The 12,064-nt window shown below is 36.2% G+C and overlaps 1 protein-coding gene across 7 annotated transcripts in view; it reads right to left on the bottom strand.

Annotated features, from left to right (window-relative positions):
• Positions 1–12,064, bottom strand: part of FOXJ3 (forkhead box J3) — a 142,787-nt gene that overhangs the window by 25,905 nt on the left and 104,818 nt on the right. The window lies entirely within an intron of this gene.

Here is a 12,064-nt window from a genome sequence, read left to right as displayed (position 1 = left end):
TAAAATCCTATCTCCATGAATGGAGCAGCCAGTTCAACACAAATCTTCTTCCTTGAAGTGGCCACACTGTGTTTTACGCATACTTCTCATTTCACTGCACACTCTTAAAAAGATGTGTACTCAAAGGTCACAATTTAATAAAATTATTTTTCCTGCATCATCAAGGATATTCTGAGGTAAAACATATGTACGCCGCCCCCCTCGCCCGCCCAATAATCTGAAGGGTGTGTGGCTGTGAAGAATGCAGCAAGAACTAGCACAGTCAGTACTGCCTTGACTTGCACTAATGTTTACCATATTGCTTCTGCTACAACCGTGAAAACACAGAAACAAAGAAAAAGGCAAATAATATTTTAGTATTATCACGGAATCCCCAAGAGTATTGGTTAGTCAGGTGTCCACAGATCCAGAACCACTGACATAGAGCATACTGGCACACCAAAAGACCTGCTCATAAACTCCCCCAATCATCATTCACCAGTCATTATACATCCACATTATCTCCTGTTACAGGTAACCATTATACAGACAGCTACCATTAGTGGTTAAGTTTCATACAATGTATGTATCCTTTTCTATCTTTTTGCAGAAAATTTAGCTAAAGGATTACATAAGCTTTGTTTCATACTGGATTAGTATCAGCTCTTAATCTTTCTTACTTACTTCATTCCATTTTTTTAAATTTTGGATTTTCTTCACACAATTAAGAACTTTATATTAAGGTCTCTGATCCATCTGAAATTGATTTTTGTGAATGAAAAACCTCACTTTACTACTGATTCAGCATCATGTGTTGAAAGACATTGCTGAATTCTGTTCCACAAGTTTGTCTGTCTATTCTTATGCAAATATTACACTTTCAATTATTTCAGCTTTACTCTTGATATCTGGAAGTATAAATCCTCTAACTTTTATCTTTTTCTTCAATATTTTCTCCAATTACTGTTTCCCATTTGGAGTCTATATTTCGAAATTAGCTGTTCATTTTCTACTAAATTCCTTTTCCTAAAAAAAAGCATTGCGGAATTTTGACTGGGATATTACATCTATAGACAAGCTTAGGAAAAACTGACTTCTTTACAATAATCTTCTTTATGAAAACTACATATCTACTAATTCATACCCTTTATTCTCTTAGGAATTCTTTATAGTTTTTTTTGTGTAGAATTAATCTTGCATTCAATCCTAGCTATCTCAGAGATATTGTGGGCTTGGTTTCAGACCACTGCAATAAAGGAAGTATCAAAATAAAGTGAGTCACACAATTTTTTTGGCTTCCTAGTGCATAAAAAAGTCATGTTTACACTGTACTAAGTCTATGAGGTGTGTTATTTAACAGCATTAAGTCTAAAGGAACAATGTACATACCTTAATTTAAAAGTACTTTATTAGCAAAAAAAAAAAAAACAAACCAGAAACTAACCATCAGCTGACAACACAGTGTTGCCAGAAAACTTCAGTTTATAAAAAGTGCAGTGTCTGGGTAGGGTAATACAGCAAAGCACAATAAAACAAGGTATCTCTATACTTAATGTTTTTGAATGCTAGTATAAGTATTCTCTTCTAAATTTTGTTTTCTGTCTATGGCTAATACAAAGAAATATGAATGACTTCCAAAATCCAACACTGATCTAATATTGACAACTTTGTAAATTCATTTTTTAATTCCAAGAGTTTATCTATAGATTCTTTTGAGTTTTCCGTATGAACAATCATGTCATCTGTGAGTGACAGCTTTGCTTCTGACTTTGCAAATGTTAAACTTTTCCTCTTATCATAACTAATTTCTCCTCTCCTTGCCTGAACACTATGATGGTCATATATTTTACTTTTATGTGTTACAAATCCACAATTTGTTTTTGGAATCTTTGCTTTACACAGTTATCTCTTAAATAGATTGACTCCGGGTCATAACTTTAGTTAATACTCTGTGTTATGACTCCAGTCATAATGACTGGACCACCAGGGAGGTCTCCCATCCAGTTTGTTTTTCAACTCAAACATAATTTTTATCCCTAAACATAAATTTTATCCCTAAAGATTTTGATTTGGGTTTTAAAATGTCTTCCATGTGTCTATACACATATTCAACCTGAACTTCCATAAAGTATACTTATAATAACAGTTCCCCTACCTCCTAGCCTCAGGCTTTGAGATATAACTGACATACGACATTGTGTAAGTTTAAGGTGTAGTTTGATATATATTGCAAAATCACTACCATCACAGCATTAGCTAATACTTCCATCACCTCACAGGATCATCATTTCTCTTAATGGCAAGAACATTTAAGATCTAATTTCCCAGAAACTTTTCTGTATGTAACAGTGCTGTATTATCATGCATGTAATCACCAAGCCATATATTAGATTCCCAAAACTTAATCATCTTATAACAAAAAACTCCCTGTGATCATATCCCCATTTCTCCCTACCCCTAGGCCCACAGTTACCACCATTCTATTCTGTTTTTCTGAGTTTCACCTTTCAAGATTCCACACATAATTAATATCATCATATAGCATTTGTCTTTCTCTACCTGACTTGTTTCACTTAGCATAAGCCTTCAAGGTCCATCCATTTGGTCATAAATAGCAGGATTTCGGTCTCATGGCTGAGTATTATTCCATTATAAATTCCATACCACAATTTTCTTTATCCATTCATCTGTTGATGGACACTTAGGTTATTCCATATCTTGGCTCATGGTAACTGTTTTAATGTTCTCTTCTACTAGTTCTGTCATATGTGTCATTTCTGGGTCAGTTCTGACTGATAATTCTCATTATGGACTGTTTTTTACTGCTTCTTTGACGGCTTGGTAACTTTTTATTGAATGCTGGACTACTGTGAATTTACATTGTTAAGTGCTATATTTTTATATTCCTATTAATGTTCTCGGGCTTTATTCTGGGACACAGTTAAACTACCTGACAACAGGAAGGAAATACTGTTACATGCTATATCATGGATGATCTTTGAAAATGTGTTTAGTGAAAGAAGCTGGACATAAAAGGCCATATATTCTACAATTCCACTTATATGAAAGGTCCAGAGTGTGCAAATACAGTTTTAGAAAATATATTAATGGTTACCAGGGGATGGAGGAGATGGGAAATCAATGATAAGGGGTATGGAATTTTCTTTTGGTAGTAATGAAAATGTTCTGGAACTAGATAATTAATGATTGTACAACCTTGTGGATATACCAAAAACCACTGAGTGTAAACTTTAAAAGGGTGAATTTATGGGCTTTGAATTGTATTTGGAAAAAAAATTAATTTGAAAAAGGCTATTACTTTAAAACAGTTTGAGCGTTCTGGGTTTTCCTTTAAAGTATATAGGACCAGATCAGTATTTTAAACTAGGGCCAATTTTGTTCCACTATGAGGGCAAAAGACTGAATTACAAATCATCTCACTGTGGTGGGAACAGTAACTACTTCTGGCCCTATGAATCTCAATGACTGCCGATACCAATCCTTTCAGGTGGTTCTTTCCTCAGTCTCAATAATTACCTTCAAGTACCTAGTTGATAGGGCTTCCCTGGTGGCTCAGATGGTAAAGCATCTGCCTGCAATGCAGGAGACCCGAGTTCAATCCCTGGGTTGGGAAGATCCTCTGGAGAAGGAAATGGCAACCCACTCCAGTACTCTTGCCTGGAAAATTTCCATGGACCATGGAGCCTGGTAGGCTACAGTCCGGAAGACTCAAGAGGAACCCTCTATATGACTCTGTAATTCCTTCTCTGTGCAGCTCTCTCCTCTCTGACATGCCGCCCTGTGAACTCTAGCCACCAAGTTCTCCTGGCTCTACCTCCTCAACTCAGGGAGATCTTTGTGTCCTGGAAACTTTCTCCAGGCAGTAATCTAGTACAACCACAGGACTCACTTTGTTCACCATTTCTCAGGGGATAACTGTTCTTATGGCCCAATCTCTTGAAAACCATTGTTTCATATACATTGGCTGTTTTTTTCAGTTGTCTGAAGTAACAAATTAAGTCTAGACCCTGCTATTCCACCTTGGCTAGAAACAAATTATCTTAGAAACAAATTATCTACTTTATTAATCTTTTATAAAGAACTGAATTTCTGTTTGTTGACTCAGGCTTCTGTATAGTGCTTTCTATTTCACTGACCTCTATTTTTATGTCCTCCTTTGAATTTATTTTGCTCTTCTTTTTCTAGATGCTTAAATTGTTAATATTCCATCTTTATTGTATTCTACTACATGTGATTAAGGCTAATATTCTGTATTCTACAGGTTTTGATATTTCATATTTCTGTTTTTCATCAATCCAACTATTTTCTAGTTTCTGTAATGATTCTTCCTTGATCCACACAATATGGTTGTGTAACCATATTGCTTATTTTGCAAACTTTGGGTGATTTTCCCATTACTTCCTTGCTATTGTTTCTACCTTTAACTCCACTGCATTTGAAAATACTCACCGTATGCTGTTGTTTTCTGAAATTTGCTGAGAATCACTTTAATGTTCTAGCACAAGTCAGTATAACATGATCAATTTTGGTAATTATGCCATGCATACGTTAAAAAAAAAAGTCTATTCTACAACTGTTGGATAAGACATTCTATGTATCAGTTGAGTCAAATTTCCTAATTTTGTAGTTCAATTCCTTTAAATATCTTGAACAGGATTTGTCTGATTTTTGTGTTTTGGTATTGATCTGCTGTTTTATGATTTCTAGAGACATGTTATGGAGAAGGAAATGGCAACCCACTTCAGTACTCTTGCCTGGAAAATCCCATGGATGGAGGAGCCTGGTAAGCTGCAGTCCATGGGGTGCTAAGAGTCGGACATGACTGAGCAACTTCACTTTCGCTTTTCACTTTCATGCATTGGAGAAGGAAATGGTCCAGTATTCTTGCCTGGAGAATCCCAGGGACGGGGTAGCCTGGTGGGCTGCCATCTGTGGGGTCGCACAGAGTTAGACACGACTGAAGCGACTTAGCAGCAGCAGCAGAGACATGTTAAAATCTACCTCACTGATCAAAGATCTGTCCATTTCTTCTTTTAGTCCTGCCAGGTTTTGAGGCTGTTACTAAGCATATGCAAATTTAGTAGTGTTACAGTTAATTACTGAAATGGTCCTTTTCCAAAAATAAATCTTTGTTTTTAGTGACATGTCTTTCTTTTACAATGTATCTTTTCTAAGTAGAACATAGCTTGATTTCTGTATTTCCATCCAGTCTGACAATCTTTAGCATTTTTAAAAAACTGAAGTTACTTGATTATAATGTTGTATTAGTTTCTGGTGTGCAGCAAAGTGATTCAGTTATACACACATACACACATACATGCTTTCTCACATTCTTTTCCATTATATTTTACTACAGGGATTGAATATAGTTCCCTGAGCTGTATAGTAAGATCCTGTTGTTTACCTATTTTATATATAGTAGGGAGTACCTGCTAACCCAAAACTCTTATTTTATCCCTTCCTCACTCCCTTTTCCCTTTGGTAACCATAACTTTGTTTTTCACATCTGTCTGTTTCAAATACGTTCATTTATGTCATATCTTAGACTCCACATGTAAGTGATGTCATAGGATACTTGTCTAGGACTTTCTGACTTACTTCACTTGGCATGATAACTTCTACACCCACCCATGTTGCTGCAAATGGCATTATCTCATTCTTTTTTATAACTGAGTGGTATTTCACTGTATATACATACCACATCTTCTTTACCCACTCCTCTGTCAAAGGACATTTAGGTTGCTTCCAGGTTTTGGCTATTGTGAACAGTCAATGGACAAACACTGGGGTGCATATATCCTTTTGGATCACATTCTTCTCCAGATATATGCCTAGGAGTGGGATTGCAGGGTCACATGGTAGCTCTATTTTCAGTTTTTAAGGAACCTGCATACTGTTCTCCACAGTAGCTGTACAAATTTACACTCCCACCATCAGTGTACAAGGGTTCCCTTCTCTCTACCCTTCTCCAGCAATTACTGTTTGTGAAATTTTGATGACAGCCATTCTGGGTGGTATGAACTGATATCTCATTGCAGTTCTGATTCACATTTCTCTAGTAATTAGCAACACTGAACATCTTTTCATGTGCCTAATGTCCATCTGTATGCCTTCTTTGGAGAAATGTCTACATAGGTCTTCTGTCCATTTCTTGAGTGGATTGTTTTGATGCTATTGAGTGTCATGAACTCTTTGTAAATTTTGGAGACTAATCTCTTATCTGTCACATCATTTGCAAATATTTTCTCCCAATCTGTGGGTTGTCTTTACGGTTTATTTACTGTTTGCTGTGCAAAAGCACCTAAGTGTATGTAAGTAGGTCCCATTTGTTTCCTTTTGTTTTTATTATACTGGGAAATGAAATTTAAAAGATATTGCTGTGATTTATGTCAGAGAGTGTTCTGCCTATGTTTTCCTGTAATTTTATAGTATCTAGTCTTACAAATAGGTTTTTAATCCATTTTGAACTTATTTTTCTGTATGGAGTTAAAGAATGATCTAATTTCATTGTTTCACATGTAGCTGTCCAGTTTTCCCAGCACCATTTGTTGAACAGACTGTCTTTCCAAAGTTGTATAGTCTTGCCTCCTCTGTCACAGATTAATTGACCACAGGTACAAAGGTTTATTTCTTGGTTTTCTATCCTATTCCATTGATCTATACTTCTATTTTTGTCCCAGTACATTATTATTTTGATTAATTAACTTTGTAGTATAATCTGATGTCAGGGAGCTTGATTCCTCCAGTTCTGTTTTTCTTTCTCAAGATGGAGCAAGCGCCCTCTGATTTCATGACTGCAGTCACCATCTGCAGTGATTTGGAGTCCCCCAAAATATTATCTGTCACTGCTTTCACTTTTCTGCCATCTGTTTGATATGAAGTGATGGAACCAGATGCCATGATCTTAGTTTTTTTATTGTTGAGTTTCAAGTGAGTTTTTTTACTCTCCTCTCTCACTCTCATCAAGAGGCTCTTCAGTTCCTCTTCACTTTCTGTCATTACTCAAGAGACTATCTTTTCTCAATTGTGTATTCTTGCCTCCTTAGTCAAGATTAATTGACCACGGTGGGTGGATTTATTTCTGGCCTCTGTATTCTGTTCCATTGATCCATATGTATGTTTTTCTGTCAATATCATGCTGTTTTGAGCACAACAGCTTTGCCGTACTGTCTGAAGTCTGGGAAGGTTATGCTTCTAGCTTTGTTCTTTTTCTTCAGGTTTACTTTGGCAATTCTGCTTCTTTTATGGTTCCATATAAATTTTAGGATTATTCTACTTCTGTGAAAAACATCATGGGTAATTTTATAGGGATCACATTAAGTGTGTAGGCTGCTTTGAATAGTATAGCGATTTTAAAAATATAGTGCATATACTGATCCATTCTTGTGACCCTGAGATGTATCCAACTTGATCATAGTATCATCCTCAGTCGCTTAGTAATATCCAACTCTTTCACAACCAGGGACTGTAGCCTGCCAGACTCCTCTGTCCATGGAATTATCCTGGCAAGAATATTGGAGTGGGTTGCTATTTCCTTCTCCAGGGGATCTTCCCAATCCAGATAAAAACTCATGTCTCCTGTGGCTCCTATATTGGCAAGTAGATTCTGTTATCACTGAGCCACCTAAGAATTTTTATGTATTCTTGGATTTGGCTTGCTAATATTTTGTTGAGAATTTTTGCATCTATATGAATCAAAGATATTGTCCTGTAATTTTCTGTTATTGTCTGTGTCTGGTTTTGGTATCACAGTGCTAACAGCTTCATAGAATGATGGAAGAGTTCCCCCTTTTCAATCTTTTGGAAGAGTGTAAGAAGGACTGGTATAAATTCTTGGTATGGTTGGTAGATTTCTTCAGGGAAGCCATCTGGTCCAAGACTGTTGTCTGCAGTGATTCTTTTTTTTTTTTTTTTTTTTTAAACAGATTCTATTCCACTTCTGGTGTATCATGTATTGTATTTCTTCTTGATTCAGTTTTGGTAGGCTGTATTCTTCTAGAAACTTGTCCATTTCTTAGTATAGTTCAAAGTATTCTCTTACGGGTTTTTGTATTTCTGCAGTATCAGTTATTACTTCTCTTTCATTTCTTACTTTGTTCATTTGGGTCCTCTCTTCTGCTTGGTGAGCCTGGCCAGAAGTTTGTTAATATTGTTTACCTTTTCACAGAAACAGCTCTTGGTTTTATTGGCTTTTTCCCTACTGTTTTTTAAAAATTTTTATTTACTATTTCTTTCCTTTGCTGCCTTTAGGTTTTGTTTATTCTTTTTCTAATTCTTTTAGGTGGTAGGTTGTTTGAGACTTTTCTTATTTTTTTGAGGAAGGCCTGTATCACTATGAACTTCCCTCTAAAAAATGCTTTGCTGCATCTGCATCCCATAGATTTTGTATGGTTGTTTGTCATTTGTCTCAAGGTATTTTTAAATTTCTTTTATTTCATTGTGGATGCATTGGTTGTTTAGCCTCCATACAATCTTTTTTTTTTTTTTTTTCCCTCATTTCTCTTTCTACAGTTGATTTCTAGTTTCATGCTGTTGTGGTCAAAAAAGATTCTTTGGCTTTTAAATTGAATATTCAGTGCATTTACACTTAATGTATTTCTTAATGCAGTCAGACTTAAATACTATTTATTTTCCTGTGTTGCCACTTCTTCTCTACCCATTTTTTCCTCCTTTCTTGGCTACTTGGGATTAATAAAGGATTTATTATTTTTCCTTATTTGGTAATATTCTTTTACTATTCTTGTAGTAACCTAGAGCGGTGGTTTTTTTTTAACAAGCATTCCTAGTTATCCTGATATATGCTGAAGTATTAAGAATCAGTACCCTCTATTTTACTATATGTCTTTGAGTTAGTACTTTTACTACTTGCCACACAATGCGAAGATATTAAGTACATGTATTTCCTATCTTACCCTAGTACTGTCATGTACTTTTAAACTTCTGCAAGTATTTTAGACTCCAAATCATTGTGTTATACAACAGCACTGTTATTGTTTTAATCACTCAATACATATTTATATTTACTGACATATATATTCTTTTGGTCTTCTTCATTCTTTTCTGCACAGGGCAATTTTCATTCTATGTGAAAAATTAACCTCCTTTCATTTTTTTAGTATGGGTGAACTAGTAACATTCTCTCACATTTTGTTTCTGTAAAAGACTATTTTTTAACCATTTTTCATAGAAATTTTAATTTGCTAATTCTGGGTTAGCAGGTATTTCCTTTCAGCACTACAAAAATTTCATTCTGGTGCTGTCTTTGATCATTTCTATTCAGAATTCAGTGTGTTTCTTTAAAGTTGCCTGTTATTTTCCTGATTTTAAGTTTTTTTAAAAATCCTTGTTTTTTTAGTAGTCTGATTTTTATTTGCCTAATAATGATTTCTTTTAGTTGGCCTTTCCTGAGTTTCTCAGGACTTCTTCAATTTGTACTGTGTTATCTTTTATCAGTCTTAAAAAATTAAAACACTGTTTCTTCTCTATTCCCCTTTTCTTCTCCTCTGGAACCCTAATGGCAAGTTCGTTAGATCGTTTCCCCATATCCATTTATCTCCTAAACTTTTCTGAATTGTCCAGGATTTTCCTTTGGGCGTCAATCTGCACGTTTTCTACTGACCTATCTTCCAGTTCACGGATTCTCTCCTCTGATGGGTCTAATCTCTTAAACCCATCCATTGAATTTCAGTTGTTACACTTTTAAGTTCTCTTGATTCTTCCACACAGAGTCCAATTAAATTTTCTATAATTTGCCTATTTTCTTCAACATATTAGTCACAGTTATTTAAAAATCAGTATCTAGATCACTTGTGGATACTGTGATATCCTTCGTCTTTCCCTCGTCTTGGCATTTAATTATTTGGTCTTGTTTCCTGGAATGTCTGACAATTCTTTTCTGAAAATGAGACCTTACTTATGAAAACTTGAAAAAGCTGAGGGTATGTTATCTTCCAGAAAGAATTTAGTTTCCTTTTCGCAAGTAGAATATTAGCATACCACCCTAATAACAGTTTGAGACTGGTGTTATTTTGGTTTGCTCTTACTCATAGAATATAATCTTTCTGAATTATCAAACTGAAATACTGGGGTGTTTACCATAGCTCCCTTCTGGAAGAATTACAATTTTTGTCCCCTCTTCTCTATGAGACTGCTGAATCCTGGCTAGTGCAAGCTCTACTTGATTTGCACACACAGGTTCAGTTCAGTTCAATTCAGTCGCTCAGTCATGTCCGAATCTTTGCGACCTCATGAACTGCAGCATGCCAGGCCTCCCTGTCCATCACCAACTCCCAGAGTTTACCCAAACTCATGTCCATCGAGTTGGTGATACCATCCAACCATCTCATCCTCTGTCATCCCCTTCTCCTCCTGCCCCCAATCCCTCCCAGCATCAGGGTCTTTTCCAATGAGTCAACTCTTCACATCAGGTGGCCAAAGTATTGGAGTTTCAGTTTCAGCATCAGCCCTTCCAATGAACACCCAGGACTGACCTCCTTTAGGATGGACTGGTTGGATCTCCTTGCAATCCAAGGGACTCTCAAGAGTCTTCTCCAACACCACAGTTCAAAAGCATCAATTCTTTGGCGCTCAGCTTTCTTCATAGTCCAACTCTCACAACCACACACAGGTTAGGGGTCAGCAAAAGCCTTAAGTGGATACCGCTTGCTAAAAGTTGAGGTCACTTCTGAGATTTCTCGGGATGATGGTCCTCAAGCCCTGGCTCTTTGGCAACCTCAAACTTCAACTTTTACCTCCCTAGCTCAATGACTGCCCAAGTTTGCAGTTTTTTATTCAGCCTCTATGCCATGCACTGAGAAGTGGGAAATGTCCCAAAGGAAAATGTGTATAGCTTATCTCAGTGTGCTTCTCTTTTTACTGAGATGTTCCTTTCTGAAGTCCTATCTTTTTCTCCAATGCCTCTCTTCTCTTTTTAATTGGTAGGCGGGGGGTGGGGGTGGGGGGGTGGGGATGGAGTGGTAATTTTATATAGATAGGGAGAAGGGTTAATCTGATACTAGCTATTCTATCATATCTGAAAGCAGAAGTCCAAAAACTCCAGCTCCTTTATTTAGTCATGAAGTCCCAGCATTATTATTTTTTAATTGTTTCCTAACAGCCACAAATTCCATGTTTAGACCTCAGTATCTCCTACTTGGACTACTGTAAAGAACAGTACTGGATACTTCTGATTCCAGCCCACGCTTTTCATCAGAAATACTCAAGTCTAGCTGGGTACCCTTAGGGACGATTTTTAAAAGTACAGATTTCTGGGTCCTCTCCACAAAGATAAAGTAATTGATTTGGTAGGCCCGCAATGGAATCTAGGAATATACACACTAACATACTCACCCCTCTCCTAAGTGATTCTGGTGGCATCAGCCTGTAAATTGTTATCTGAGAAAAATTATTACTCTTTACCTCAGCTGCCAGTTTCCTATCTAAATTAGAAATCTGACTCTGATTATAACCTATCTTCTGTTAATCCATTAACTTTAACAAATAGAAAGATACTACATATAGCAATTGAGTATGTGTGTTTTTGTTTGTGTATGTGCACAAGAGAGTACAGGAATGAAAGATAAAAAAACAAAGAGCAAGTGAAAACAAGGGAGATAAGAGGAGAGGGTAAAAGCAAGACTGAGAGACTATATGAGTACAAGTGTGGGAAATATACATCCTCAAGGTGCCCATCATGGTCCAGTAAAGAGGAAACAAATGCACAGAACTGAGTTACTTCATGAACCTCCCACAGCCTTTATAGGGTTTTGAGATATGAGGTTAAGAAATTACCTTGATTTCAAGTATCTCTTGATACAAAGAGATATTTGTATCCCACTAGGTATACTTAATAAATGAGATGGCACAAAGTTTTGACCCTTGTCTAAAAAAAAAAAAAAAAACTGCAGTAGACCACCTCATATTATTTCTGGGTATGTACCTAGACTTGAATATCATGAAAGATGTTGACCAACACTCAAATCAACTCTAGAAGCTTGCCTGAATTATTTACCTTACTGGATTCAGCTGATGCCCTGGGACTTTGTCAATCTTTTTTTAAATCACA

Source organism: Dama dama, chromosome 20 (genome assembly GCF_033118175.1).
Source record: "Dama dama isolate Ldn47 chromosome 20, ASM3311817v1, whole genome shotgun sequence".
NCBI classification, from domain to species: Eukaryota; Metazoa; Chordata; class Mammalia; order Artiodactyla; family Cervidae; genus Dama; species Dama dama.
The sequence above is the reverse complement of the archived record's forward strand: the minus strand, read 5'-3'. Positions and strand labels throughout refer to the sequence as shown.